At 46.7% G+C, this 12,716-nt stretch overlaps 1 protein-coding gene across 2 annotated transcripts in view; it reads right to left on the bottom strand.

The window, feature by feature from the left end:
* afg2a (AFG2 AAA ATPase homolog A) overlaps positions 1-12,716 on the bottom strand; it is a 594,246-nt gene that overhangs the window by 479,844 nt on the left and 101,686 nt on the right. The gene's annotated exons all lie outside the window — the stretch shown is intronic.

Below are 12,716 nucleotides of genomic sequence, written 5' to 3'. Positions count from 1 at the left end.
CTCCTCGAGGGCAGTGCTGCTCCTCACCACAGTACAGGAATAAGCTGACAGCATGCACACAATAGGTCAACAACTGACCAGTTAAGTGGCACTTACATGGCGGGACTGAACAATCAGTGTTTGATATCCAGCTATTAAATCCAATTTTTTGGAGCATTTGTGGTAACGATACAGAATGAACAACAAGAAAACAGCATCCAAGCTTACTTGAATTATACAGGTCCACATTCTCGGCTGGAAGAGACGATTTTTTTCTCTCTTCTGCCACAATTCTTCCATTGACTGCTGAATCAGACACAGTCCACCTATTTGTCGTATTATGCTTGTTATGATTTGGACTTTCTTGCAACACTGTTAGCTAAGGTTCAGAATAACAAACAAAAAGTTCCATAAGCAGACTAAGGGGGTGAAATTCCCTACCTTATCGCCACCAGTTAGCGCGGTGTAATGTGGAGAAAGCGGCAGCTGCCACTCTTCCACCAGCTGGTGGTGGGTCCCGCAGCATCCTGCATTTTGTGGTCCCAATACCGCTGCTGGTAAATAGTATCGCCCTGAAACTTACCACCACACGAACTTCAACCGTAGTTCAGCGCTGGGTCCAAAGCACGTCAGGTAAACCCTGCGTGTAAGCAGACTGACAGAAGCGCTATCAGCACCTCTTAAAGGAACACACACATCTTTCAGGAAAGTTTTCATTTAAGCTATTGGACTGAGTTTTTAAAATTGTATTCTTGCTGCAATATATGTTAAAAGTTTTTTTTTAAAGTGTGTAGGAAGTGCTGCTACATGCTTGCAAGGCTTCAGATGGTAAAGGAAGACCTCAGAGAAGGCAGATGCTGCTGCAAGTACTCAGCAGTTCAGGCAGCATCCGTGGAGAGGGAAACAGAGTTCACGTCTGAGTACTTTTAGCATTTTATGCTGTTATTTCAGATTTACAGCATCCGCTCGCAGAAGGAAGAGGAAGACAGAAGAGGAAAAAACCGGAGAGGAGGAAGCCGAAGGAAGGATGCATCCCAGACAGCTCCTTTCTGGTCAATATATCCTGGATGGAATCATCCGCCTGCAGTTCCAGTGACCACAACCCCAATTCCCCTTTCAACATTAGCCCCTCCCCTCTGTTACTGACCATCTTGGTCACAATGCTAAAATAAAAGCCACCACAAAGCAAACTTTCCATCCAACTTTATATATCTATCCATCAAATATGACAAGAAATCAACTAATCACCCTTGCGCATTCCCTTAGTAACTATCTTGTGTGTGCCTTTGCCTATCCTACTGATGTCACACAGTGCTACCCCAGTGGCTGCAGCATGGCTGGTGGAAGGCTGCTGACTTTCAGTGGGGAACACTGCAAATGGCCTTGCTGGTTGGCCTTGAGGAGCTGGCGACTGGGAGTGTGAAATTGAGTGATGGTGTTTCTTCTTCTTCACTTTCCTCTCCCTCTTCCTGGCCAACCACTGGATGGGCAGGCTGCATTTCTTGGTTGTGTGAAATGAGGAAGGCACAACGGTGGAGTTGTGGTAAGGGAAGGGCAGGAAAGCAAGATGTGCATTCCAGAAGGAGGATAACATATGAGGATACCAGCATCTTGTATCCTTTCTGTCCTGTTGCTGCCCAAATGCTCAGCCATGTCCCTGCCAAGAATGGCCTTCATCGTCTCCTCCAAGGGGGGTGAGGTGAGACTAGGAATGGGAGGTGTGCCTCATGATTGGTAGAAATTGTTGGTAGGTGAGTGATAGTGGGTTAGAGTGATAGTTGAGCAGTGTGTTAGCCTAGTGATTCAGTTGGTAGGAGACGGCTTTTGAAGATGCAATCACCGACCTTGACCAGAGGTCCGAGGTCATGATGCTTTTTTGGGCACTGAAACCAGGTGGTGGGGGTGACACTGCTGGCAGTAATGGACTCGATGATGTGGTCCCACATCATTCTTTCTGGAGGGCATCCTGGCTCCTGTGGGTAGAGAACCTTTCGCAGTGTTGACTTTTGGGACTTCTGTTTAATGTAAAATAAAATTTTGAAAGGCAGTAAGGGCGAAAAACTGCATTTTTTTACTTGATTTTATTTTTTTATTATTTCTGAGTGCGTTGCCCCTTTAATTCATAATATTTTTAATTGCCTACAATTCCTTGCGAACCCCCAGAGGCTGTAAGATGATGGAACATCGCTCCTGGACGCGGATACCTCCGCTAACGCCACCAGAAGGGTATTATACAGTAAGTTCGCGCTGGACTAAAAATGTTTAGCCCCTAGCGTGAATTTTTGCCCGGTAGCACTGAGGCCATTTTCAGTGGCCATAAACCTGTGGTTGCGGTGACACCGCCAGGTTTTTTTTATGCCAAATTTCTAGGCGATAAGTCCGTAATGAACTGAAACTTGTACACAGAGTTTATATGTATAACATTATATTTCTTGCCATTCAATTAAAAACTCCTTGAATTGGGTGAAAACATTCTACCCCTATTTCACTTCTGTCTATGGATCATTCATTTTCAGCGACAGTCGCAACAAGGCCAGCTCCTTTGCTGCGCTGCTGCTCAGCATCCTCTCCCACCCACATCCTCCTGGCCATAGCCCTGAACCCTTGAAAAATTATCACCTCAGGCTCCAAATCCCATCCCCAACTCTAACCAATTAAGATAAACTTGAAGACAAGCGACACAATTATCAGCCCTTAAAATAAAGTTTTGACAGAATATACATCATAAAAATATAAATAACCTACAGGCAACTGAAAACAGCTTTATGGGGAGACAAAGTAACCCTATTTTGAAAATCTGGTTCCGAGTTATTCCCCTTTCCCAGAAAAAAGTGTGTTCCTCTAAGGACAATACAACACAATGAAGGGTCTGTTGAGCTGACCCCACTCAAACCATTACTGAAGACGACAAAAAATAAGTCCCCAAAAAAGACAATAGCAGATAATCTACTGACAATAACAAAAGCAATATTACATATGGAAATAATGTCTCCTTAGAAAAACTCTATCTATAATTATTGAAAGGCTCTACATTTAAAAGAATTTAGGGTTAAAGAAACTATTATTTAGATACAATGGGGTCTGACCCTTCCAGTGCACTTCTACCATATCTCACGCAGGATTGCCGCAGAAGGACCAGGAGCTGGATATGCTGGGGCCAGGAGAGGGCAGAGTCTGGGACTCCCTATGACCGGAATCCCTGTGACTCGAGTTTAGTAGTATTTGATCTTAAAGATTCAGACACTGATACACCAAGAGGCATACCAGCATCTTCAAGAGCAGTTGGGAGGACTACATTTGAGCCAAAGTCTCGGTTATGACCTTGTCCCTGGAAGAGGTAGTAAAGATTTTTTATTATTTCAAATGTATCCCCCTCAACAAATGCCTCCCCAATCCAACCAACGCGGTATTTTACAGATACCTGGGGCAGGCAGGTGCCAGTGATGTACCCTTAGTGGTACCAGGATATTTACATTGACTCTGCCTACGCCGGTGGGTTAGCTGGTGGGGGGTGTGGGTGGTATCTATGTGTAACTGCTGGGATGGCAGACCCCAATGGTTTTAGGCCCGACATCAATGCTAGGTTGTGTGGCAATTTAGTAAGGTGGCATGGAGCTGACCATGTAATATTAATTTGATGCCATGAAATGACAGACTAAATAGCATCCTTTTGGAAAACTTAAAACAAAATTTTCTCAGCCTCATTTCAAACAGATATCAGTATACCAGTGCCTTTAATATATCACCGTCCGAGTAGGAGTGGGGTAATTTTAACATAACTCGCGGGGCGGGAAACTCTCCGGATCGGGCACAACGCTGGTTTTACACCATGCCCAATATTATGCTCTACTGAGTAAAATCAGGCAGAGTGCGAAACGAGCGTTATACCCTATCCCATCAGTTTTCCAATGGGTGGGTTAGATTAAAATTGCCCCCAGACCAGTGTGTATATTGTGTGTACCCTGGAAGAGAAAGTAAGAATTTTTACCCATCGACCCTGTGCTCGCTGACCGACATTGGCTTCTGATCCGGGCAGCACTTCTATTTTAAAATTCTCACCCTTGTTATCTCCCTATCTCCAGCCCTGCAACATTCTGAGATGTCTGTGCTCCTCAAATGCTGGTCTCTTGCGCATCTCCGATTTTAATCAATCCACCATTGGCAGCCGTGCCTATCTCTGTAATCCCTTTCAGCCCCACAAGCCCCCCACCGCCATCCCCCACTGGGAGATGTCTGCGCTCTTCTAATTCTGCCCTCTGCCTTGAGCATCCCTGATTATAATCACTCAACCTTTGGTGCCCGTGCCTTCTGTTGCCTAGGCTCTAAGCTCTGTAATTCCCTTCCTGAACTTCTCTGCCTCTTTAGCTCTCTTTCCTCCTTCAAGATGCTCCTTAAAACCTACTTCTTTGACCAAGCTGTTCTAATATCTGTGTAAAATTGTTTCATAACACTCCTGTGAAACACCTTGGGATGTTTTACTAAGTTAAAGGTACTATAAAAATACAAGTTGTTGTTGTACATGAATTGCATCTTGTATCTGCATATCTGTTTTAAGAATCCAACTACAGTACTTTATTTTTTTACTTGAACTTTGTCACTGGTATCAGACAAAGAAAGCAGGCAAAAAACAAAGATGGGAAAGCAAGCTGATGATAACCAAGATGAAGACAGTTGAGGAGGTCATTTTTTGAGTACATAGTATTGATTTGTGGAGTCCAGGCCCTACCCCTGGTTTATTCCAAATAAACTGATCGAGGACTTAGGCAAAGAGGCAAGATTGGGTTGAGCCCATTTCAGAATTTAGAAATGAACAAAATTCCAGTTTTAGAATCACATCCTCAGGAAGGCCCAAATCAACTGCAACCAATTAATTACATTTTTGAAGTTCTGTCACTTTGATTATGTATTTAGACATGGCAGCAAGTTCCCACGAATAGAAAATCAAACACCAAGTTAATTTTTTTTTGGTGGTGCTAGTTGAAGGAAAAAAGTTGGCAAGGACACTTGGCAAACTCCCTGCTCTTCCTTCAGATAGTGACATTGGGCTCAATTTTGGCCAAGCCTGTTTTTCAGCACACTTACCGGAGTTGCGCCGCTTATTTATGTACTGAAATGCGCCGAAAAAAATGCTGGAACTTTGGCCACTGTCTGGCCCCTTCACTGCAGTCGATTAGCGTGGCCAGTCGTTCTGGGCTGGAAAATGTGCTGGGACGTCTACACATGGATGGCAGAATGGCAGGCAATGACTAGTGGGGTACCGCAGGGTTCTGTGCTGGGGCCCCAGCTGTTTACATTGTACATTAATGATTTAGACGAGGGGATTAAATGTAGTATCTCCAAATTTGCGGATGACACTAAGTTGGCTGGCAGTGTGAGCTGCAAGGAGGATGCTATGAGGCTGCAGAGTGACTTGGATAGGTTAGGTGAGTGGGCAAATGCATGGCAGATGAAGTATAATGTGGATAAATGTGAGGTTATCCACTTTGGTGGTTAAAAACAGAGAGACAGACTATTATCTGAATGGTGACAGATTAGGAAAAGGGGAGGTGCAACGAGACCTGGGTGTCATGGTACATCAGTCATTGAAGGTTGGCATGCAGGTACAGCAGGCGGTTAAGAAAGCAAATGGCATGTTGGCCTTCATAGCGAGGGGATTTGAGTATAGGGGCAGGGAGGTGTTAGTACAGTTGTACAGGGCCTTGGTGAGGCCACACCTGGAGTATTGTGTACAGTTTTGGTCTCCTAACTTGAGGAAGGACATTCTTGCTATTGAGGGAGTGCAGCGAAGGTTCACCAGACTGATTCCCGGGATGGTGGGACTGACGTATCAAGAAAGACTGGATCAACTGGGCTTCTATTCACTGGAGTTCAGAAGAATGAGAGGGGATCTCATAGAAACGTTTAAAATTCTGATGGGTTTAGACAGGTTAGATGCAGGAAGAATGTTCCCAATGTTGGGGAAGTCCAGAATCAGGGGTCACAGTCTAAGGATAAGGGGTAAGCCATTTAGGACCGAGATGAGGAGAAACTTCTTCACCCAGAGAGTGGTGAACCTGTGGAATTCTCTACCACAGAAAGTTGTTGAGGCCAATTCACTAAATATATTCAAACAGGAGTTAGATGTAGTTCTTACTATTAGGGGGATCAAGGGGTATGGTGAGAAAGCAGGAATGGGGTACTGAAGTTGCATGTTCAGCCATGAACTCATTGAATGGCGGTGCAGGCTCGAAGGGCCGAATGGTCCACTCCTGCACCTATTTTCTATGTTTCTATGTTTCTATCACTCCTGGACACCATCAGTGGGCTGAGCGATGAGGTAGCGGGACTGTCAGGAGAAGTAACAGCAATGGCATGGGAAATGGGAACGATGTCCGGGAACATCAGTGAGGGAATAGTGTCCATGAGGGAGGGAATGTCAGAGGTAGTGGAAAGGACGACACGGGCAATGACACAGGCCATGTGAGTTAGCTGCTGCGATAAGAGAACACATCCAGACCATGCGCCCATTGACAGAATCAACTGCCACTCCCACTGCAATCCCCACACCAGCCTCTGAAGAGACCCAAGCCGGGCCCTCCACATTAACACCTGACCCCCCCCCCCCCCCCCCCCCATCGAATCACCACCACCCCCCATCAAGAAATGCACATTAAACAAGAGCTTGGTACCAAGCCCAAAATGTTTGGGCCACCGCATGCGGGCAGGGGTGGTGGAGAGTCCAAGATCAAGCGTGGTGGGCGGAGTTAGACTAAGGGGGATGGGAGATGGGTGTAGCCTTTCTTTGCTGCTGTTGTTGTTGTTGTTGTTGATGTTACTATTGTAACGACTTTATAAGTGATCTTAAAGTTTTTGTGTGATCTTAAAGAGACATATTAAAGTAAAGTTTGATACAAGAATAATTTTATTACACTAAAGTTAAGTACATTGTAAACTTTTGAAAATATATTTTACATTAAAACTGAATCATGTTCCACTAACACAACACAACATTACGGAACAGCTCCAAAAAGTAAACATGTCCATGCGGAATAGTTGTCGCTGAGCCCTGAGGCATCAGTAAAGCATTCATGGATGAGCTGCTGGTGCAAGGCTCGAGCAATCTTTAAAGGAGCACAATGGCCCGCCCTCCTCCGCCGTCGTGCTCCAGCCTCAGGCACTTGCATGGTTTCCTCATCCAAGTCATCATCCTCCTCCACCTCCTCCTGCTAGTCACCTGCATCCTCCACATCATTATTATCAGCCATCACTCTCACCGCAGGTGAGTCTTCTTCCACTACCAGCTGCTGCTGCCTCATGATGGCTAAGTTATGCAGCATGCAGCACACAACAGTGAACTGACCGACAATCTCAGGGGAATATTGCAAGTAGCCGCCGGAATGGTCCAGGCATCGGAAACGCTGTTTCAAGATGCCAATGGTCCTCTCTATGATGCTGTGCGTCATAATGTGCGACACGTTGTATTGATGGTCAGCTTCCGTCTCGGTTACCCTTTGTCTCCCAGTAGCCAGTTCTGCCCTTCTAGCTGCTGCGCTAACCTGGCAGATATAACACTGTCGTGTAGGATGAACGCATCATGGGTGCTGCCAGGGTATCTTGCATCGACTGACATGATGCGATGCATCTTGTCACACACGAGCTGTACATTAATGGAGTGAAAGCCCTTTCTATTCCTGAACAGCTCGGCATCCCCCAAGGGTGCTCGCAAGGTGATGTGGGTACAATCAATGCAGCCCTGTACCTTTGGGAAGCCAGCAATCCTTGAGAACCCCATAGCCCTGTCATGGACTGCTTGGGCGGTTATTGGGAACTTGATGAAGTCATTCCTCCGCGCATAGTGCAGCTGTGACCTGGTGAATGGAGACATGTATTGCATGTTGAGAGATAGTGCACATATCTCCAATTGTGGCTTGAAACGATCCAGAGACACAGAATGAAAGTGCAGCTGTAACCTTCACTTCAACTGACAAAGCAGTCCTCCTGCCGCTTCTCGGCTGTAGGTCTGGTCTCAGCAACTCATAGATCTCACGGACAACTTCTCTGCAGAAACGCAACCTTCTGACACATTCTGCATCACTCAGGTGCAGGTACGAACGCCTGACTCGAAATTGCCTAGGTGGGTAAGGCCTCCTGCCCAGCAGCCTATGGGCTCTGATGTTCCTGATGTGATGAGCTCTAAACAATTGTCTCCTATGTAGCACAATGATGCAGAACGCTTGCAAAATGTATGGTATTGTCAGTATTGCCACCATACTTAAAGTTAAACTTTCAAAGAAGGTCAAACGGCAGGAAACCGGTTCGCAGTTCTCTCCCTCCCTCCCTCCCTCTCCTCCGCCCCCCCACCCCCCCTCACCCAAGGTCTGTATGGATGGATCACACCCAAAGGTCTTTTGTCCTCTCTTCTCTCTCCTTCCCTGCTCCCCTCGAGTCTTGTGACCTCTCTCCCTCACCACCCCCCCAGCCTCTCCGTTGAATTACAGCCTCTCCCTCTCTGTGGCACCCGATGCTTGCCAGCTCCCTCCCTCCTTGCCTGCCTGCCTCCCCTCCCACCGTCCCCCCCTCCCCCCAGCCTCTCCATTGATTTGCTTGCTGCAGCCTCTCCGTTGAATCCTGATGCCGGCCAGTTCACTCACTCCTGCCGCTAGTCCAGGCCGAGTGGCTTCCCGCGGTGCCTGCTGCCTTCCCGGGCTGAGTTTGAAGATGAAGGTAGAACTTCAATTTTTTTATTTCTTATTGAATTGTTAGTACTTTTTGTTTGCAAACATTGCTGAGAGTAAGGCTTGGTTGGTTTAGGTGCAATTCCTCTCCACTTCCCGCCCCTATCCTAGGCCGAATGGCCTCTGATGTACTTACCTGCGCCGATTTCTTTAACTCTCTGCAAGGGTTTTCTGAAGTGGCCACATACGCTGGCTAAAGTTGCCGAAATGGGCAGAACTGGTGTAGGTGGCTGGTAACGGCCCCTTTTAAGAAAACAAAACGAACCTAAAAAAAAATTTAACTAACTGAGTTACGCTGGTGCAAATTGATTGGGGAAACTGGGGATTTTTAAGTTACACCAGAAAAAGCAGGTTACTCCAAAATAAAACGGAGCAACTCCTGGCCAAACTGAGCCCATGGGTTCTTTAACATCCACTTGAGCATGCAGACAGGGCCTAGGTTCAACATCTCATTCACAAGATTGCAGCTCTGTCAATACAGCACACCCTCAGCACTGAAATGTCATAGAAACATAGAAAATAGGTGCAGGAGTAGGCCATTCGGTCCTTCGAGCCTGCACCACCATTCAATAAGATCATGGCCGATCATTCACCTCAGTACCCCTTTCCTGCTTTCTCTCCATACCCCGTGATCCTTTTAGCTGTAAGGGCCATATCAGACTAGATTATATGCTCTTTCAAGTCCATAGTGGGGCATGAACAAATGACTCAGAAAATTAGAGTGCTATAACTGAGTCAAGCTCATACACTGAAAACTGGGATTCATCTGAATTTACATGCAATTTAATGCCTTTTTGAATACTTAATACAGTATTAGTAAAGGAGATTGGTTACCATTGTTTCTGTTAACCTGCGCAGTTGCGCAGCAGTTTGGATGTCCCGCGCAGGTCGCTCACCGGCATTTAAATGGAAAAAATGCACATCTGCAAAAATTTGAATGGGCTGCTTAAAGGAGTCATGCAGCCAAAAAGAAATGAGAGGGAACACTGTTGGTTACATTACCAAAACCCTTAACTAATCTGTCATTGATGGTGTCCAGTAACTGTATTCCTATTGCACATCCCTGTACATAGAAGCTACTGATAGATAATGGGAGGAACATGAGATAAGCTGGGAGCAAAAGCATGTAAGGGAAGCTGCCCATTTAACCTCCCTTAATTTTTCCCCCTACTTTTGATTTAAATATATTTCTGGAGTTCCCTTCTCGTGTTTGATTCAATACCTGCCAAGTCTCGCCTTCAGAGCCACGTTTCTTTCCTCAGAAACTGTCTCCACCTCAGACTTAATCTACGTGGATTTCAACTGAAATTCCACCTTTCATATTTTGGATCCATCCAGGGTTACAGATATCTCCGAGATATTCAGCGTTCCTCGAACCACTGCTCTCGCCGCATCCTGCGATCCACACTCAACGCCTTGTGCTGCCACATGCACGCTCTTGACCTCTCTTCAGCAGCACCGACTCACTATCTCTAAGCTGTCCTGGTCCACAGTTCCATTTCATCCTTCGCCTCATCCACCGCTTTAACCCAAGATGTTTTTCCTTCCTTTCAGGTGTCAAGGATCGAAAACTTCAACAACTCTTGGATACCAATGCCCCTCCGGAAACTTCTTCCCCTACACTGATCCCATCCCTTCTTCCAATCTCATCCCTCTGACCTTTCTCTCTCTGGTCCCGAACGATCAGTCCTCAGCAAAGGTCTGAGCTTCATCCCCTTATGCCCCCACCTCAATGAATTTTGAGCTCAGCACAATGCTGAACTCTTTTTCCGCTGCCTTTGCCTGCATGCCCATGAGTCGTCGCCCCCCGCACAGCTGACCCTTTCTCATTCTTTCAGAATTCTCACTCTACCTGGACCCCTCCCCTCTGGCCTCTTACCCTCTCGAGATCTTTTCATTGCAAATTGCTGACGGGACATCAACCATCTCAATTTCTCTGCACCCCTCACTCACTCTAACCTACATCCCTCTGAACTTGCAGTACTCCACTCGCTCAGATCCTCAGATCCAACACCAACCTGGTCATCAAACCTGCTGACAAAGGTGGTGCTGTTGTTGTTTGGCGAACCAACCTCTACCTTGCAGAGGCTGAATATCAACTCTCTGACACCTCCTCTTACCTCTCCCTGGACCATGACCCCACCACTGAACATCAAGCCATCATTTCCCAGACAGCCACTGACCTCATCTCCTCTGGAGATCTTCCCTCCACAGCCACCAACCTCATTGTCCCCCAACCCCGCACAGCCCTCTTCTACCTCCTTCCCAAGATCCACAAACAGGACTGCCCTGATAGACCCATCAGCCTGTTCTTGCCCCACAGACCTTATTTCTTCCTATCTCGTCTATTTTTTCTCCCCTTGTCCACTCTCTTCCCATCTACATCCACGACTCCTCCAACGCACCGTCACTTTAACAGTTCCCAGTTTCCTGGCCCCAACCTTCTCTTTTTCACCATGGACGTCCAATCCCTCTACACTTCCATCCCCCACCAGGATGGTATGAGGGCGCTCCATTTCTTCCTCGAGCAGAAGTCCTGAACTTGTTCTCACATTGAACAACTTCTTTAACTGCACTCTCTTTCTCCAAATTAAAGATGTTGCTATGGGAACCTGCATGGGTCCCAGCTATGCCTGCCTTTCCGTGGTATATGTGGAACATTCTTTGTTCCAGTCCTACTCGGGTCCCCTCCCTCACCTCTTTTTCCAGTACACTGATGACTGTTTTGGTGCCATTTCCTGCTCTCGCCCTGAACTTGAAAATGTCATTCACTTTGCATCCAATTTTTACCCTTTCCTCACCGTCACATGGTCCACCTCCAACTCTTCCCTTCCCTTCCTCGATTTCTGTGTCTCCATTTCTGGGGATAAACTTTCGACCAGTATCTACTATAAGTCCACTGACTCCCATAGCTACCTGGACTACACTTCCTCCCACCCCGCATCCTGTAAGGACTCCATTCTATTCTCCCAGTTTCTCAGTCTCCGTCGGATCTGCTCTGACGACGCCACCTTTCACGAGTGCCTCTGACATGTCTTCCTTTTTCCTCAACCGATGATTCCCCACCGCCATGGTTAACATGGCCCTCGACAGTGTCAGTTCTATTTCTTGCACCTCCGCTCTCACCCCTTCCTCTCCCTCTCAGAACCACGACAGGGTTACCCTTGTCCTCATCTTTCACCCCACCAGCCTCCACATTCAACGGATCATCCTCTACCCTTCCGCCACCTCCAGCCTGATCCCATCACCAATCACATCTTCCCCTCCCCTCTCAGCATTTTGAAGGCACCGCTCCCTCCGCGACACCCTGGTCCATTCCACAGACACCCCCAGCACCTACCCCGCCCCCCACCTTCCCACGGCACCTTTCCATGCAAGCGCAGGAGATGCAGCACCTGCCCTTTTACCTCCTCCCTTCCCACTATACAGGTTAAACAGCAATTTACTTGTACTTTTTTCAACTTGGTATACTGTATGCGCTGCTCACTATGTGGTCTCCTCTACATTGGGGAGACCAAGCATAGATTAGGTGCCAGCTTTGCTGAACACCTCCGTTCAGTCCGTAAGTGTGACCCTGAGCTTTCGGTCGCCTGTCACTTTGGCCCCAAGTTTCCACATGATTTGCTCCTGATTTTTAGGAGCAACTGGTGTAGAACGGAGTATCTTAGAAATCGGAATTCTCGTCATTTAGTTTGCTCCAGTTCTAGTCAGTTAGAACAGTTTCACTTTGGAACAGAATTTTTTTTCCAAAAGGGGGCGTGTCCGACCACTTACGCCTGTTTTCAAAGTTTCGTCAGTGAAAACTTACTCCAAACTAACTTAGAATGGAGTAAGTGAAGATTTTTGTACGCTCGAAAAAACCTTGTCTACACTTTAGAAAATCAGGCGTAGGTTACAAATCAGGCGTAGGGAATGGCGGGGGGGTTTAAAGGGAAGTTTACAAACATTAAACACTTCAGTTTTACAAATAAAGAGCCATCATCAATAATAAATGATAAATACATCAATAAATCAATCAAAAAA

Source organism: Pristiophorus japonicus, chromosome 2 (assembly GCF_044704955.1).
Source record: "Pristiophorus japonicus isolate sPriJap1 chromosome 2, sPriJap1.hap1, whole genome shotgun sequence".
NCBI classification, from domain to species: Eukaryota; Metazoa; Chordata; class Chondrichthyes; family Pristiophoridae; genus Pristiophorus; species Pristiophorus japonicus.
This window is presented reverse-complemented; position numbering and strand designations above follow the sequence as displayed.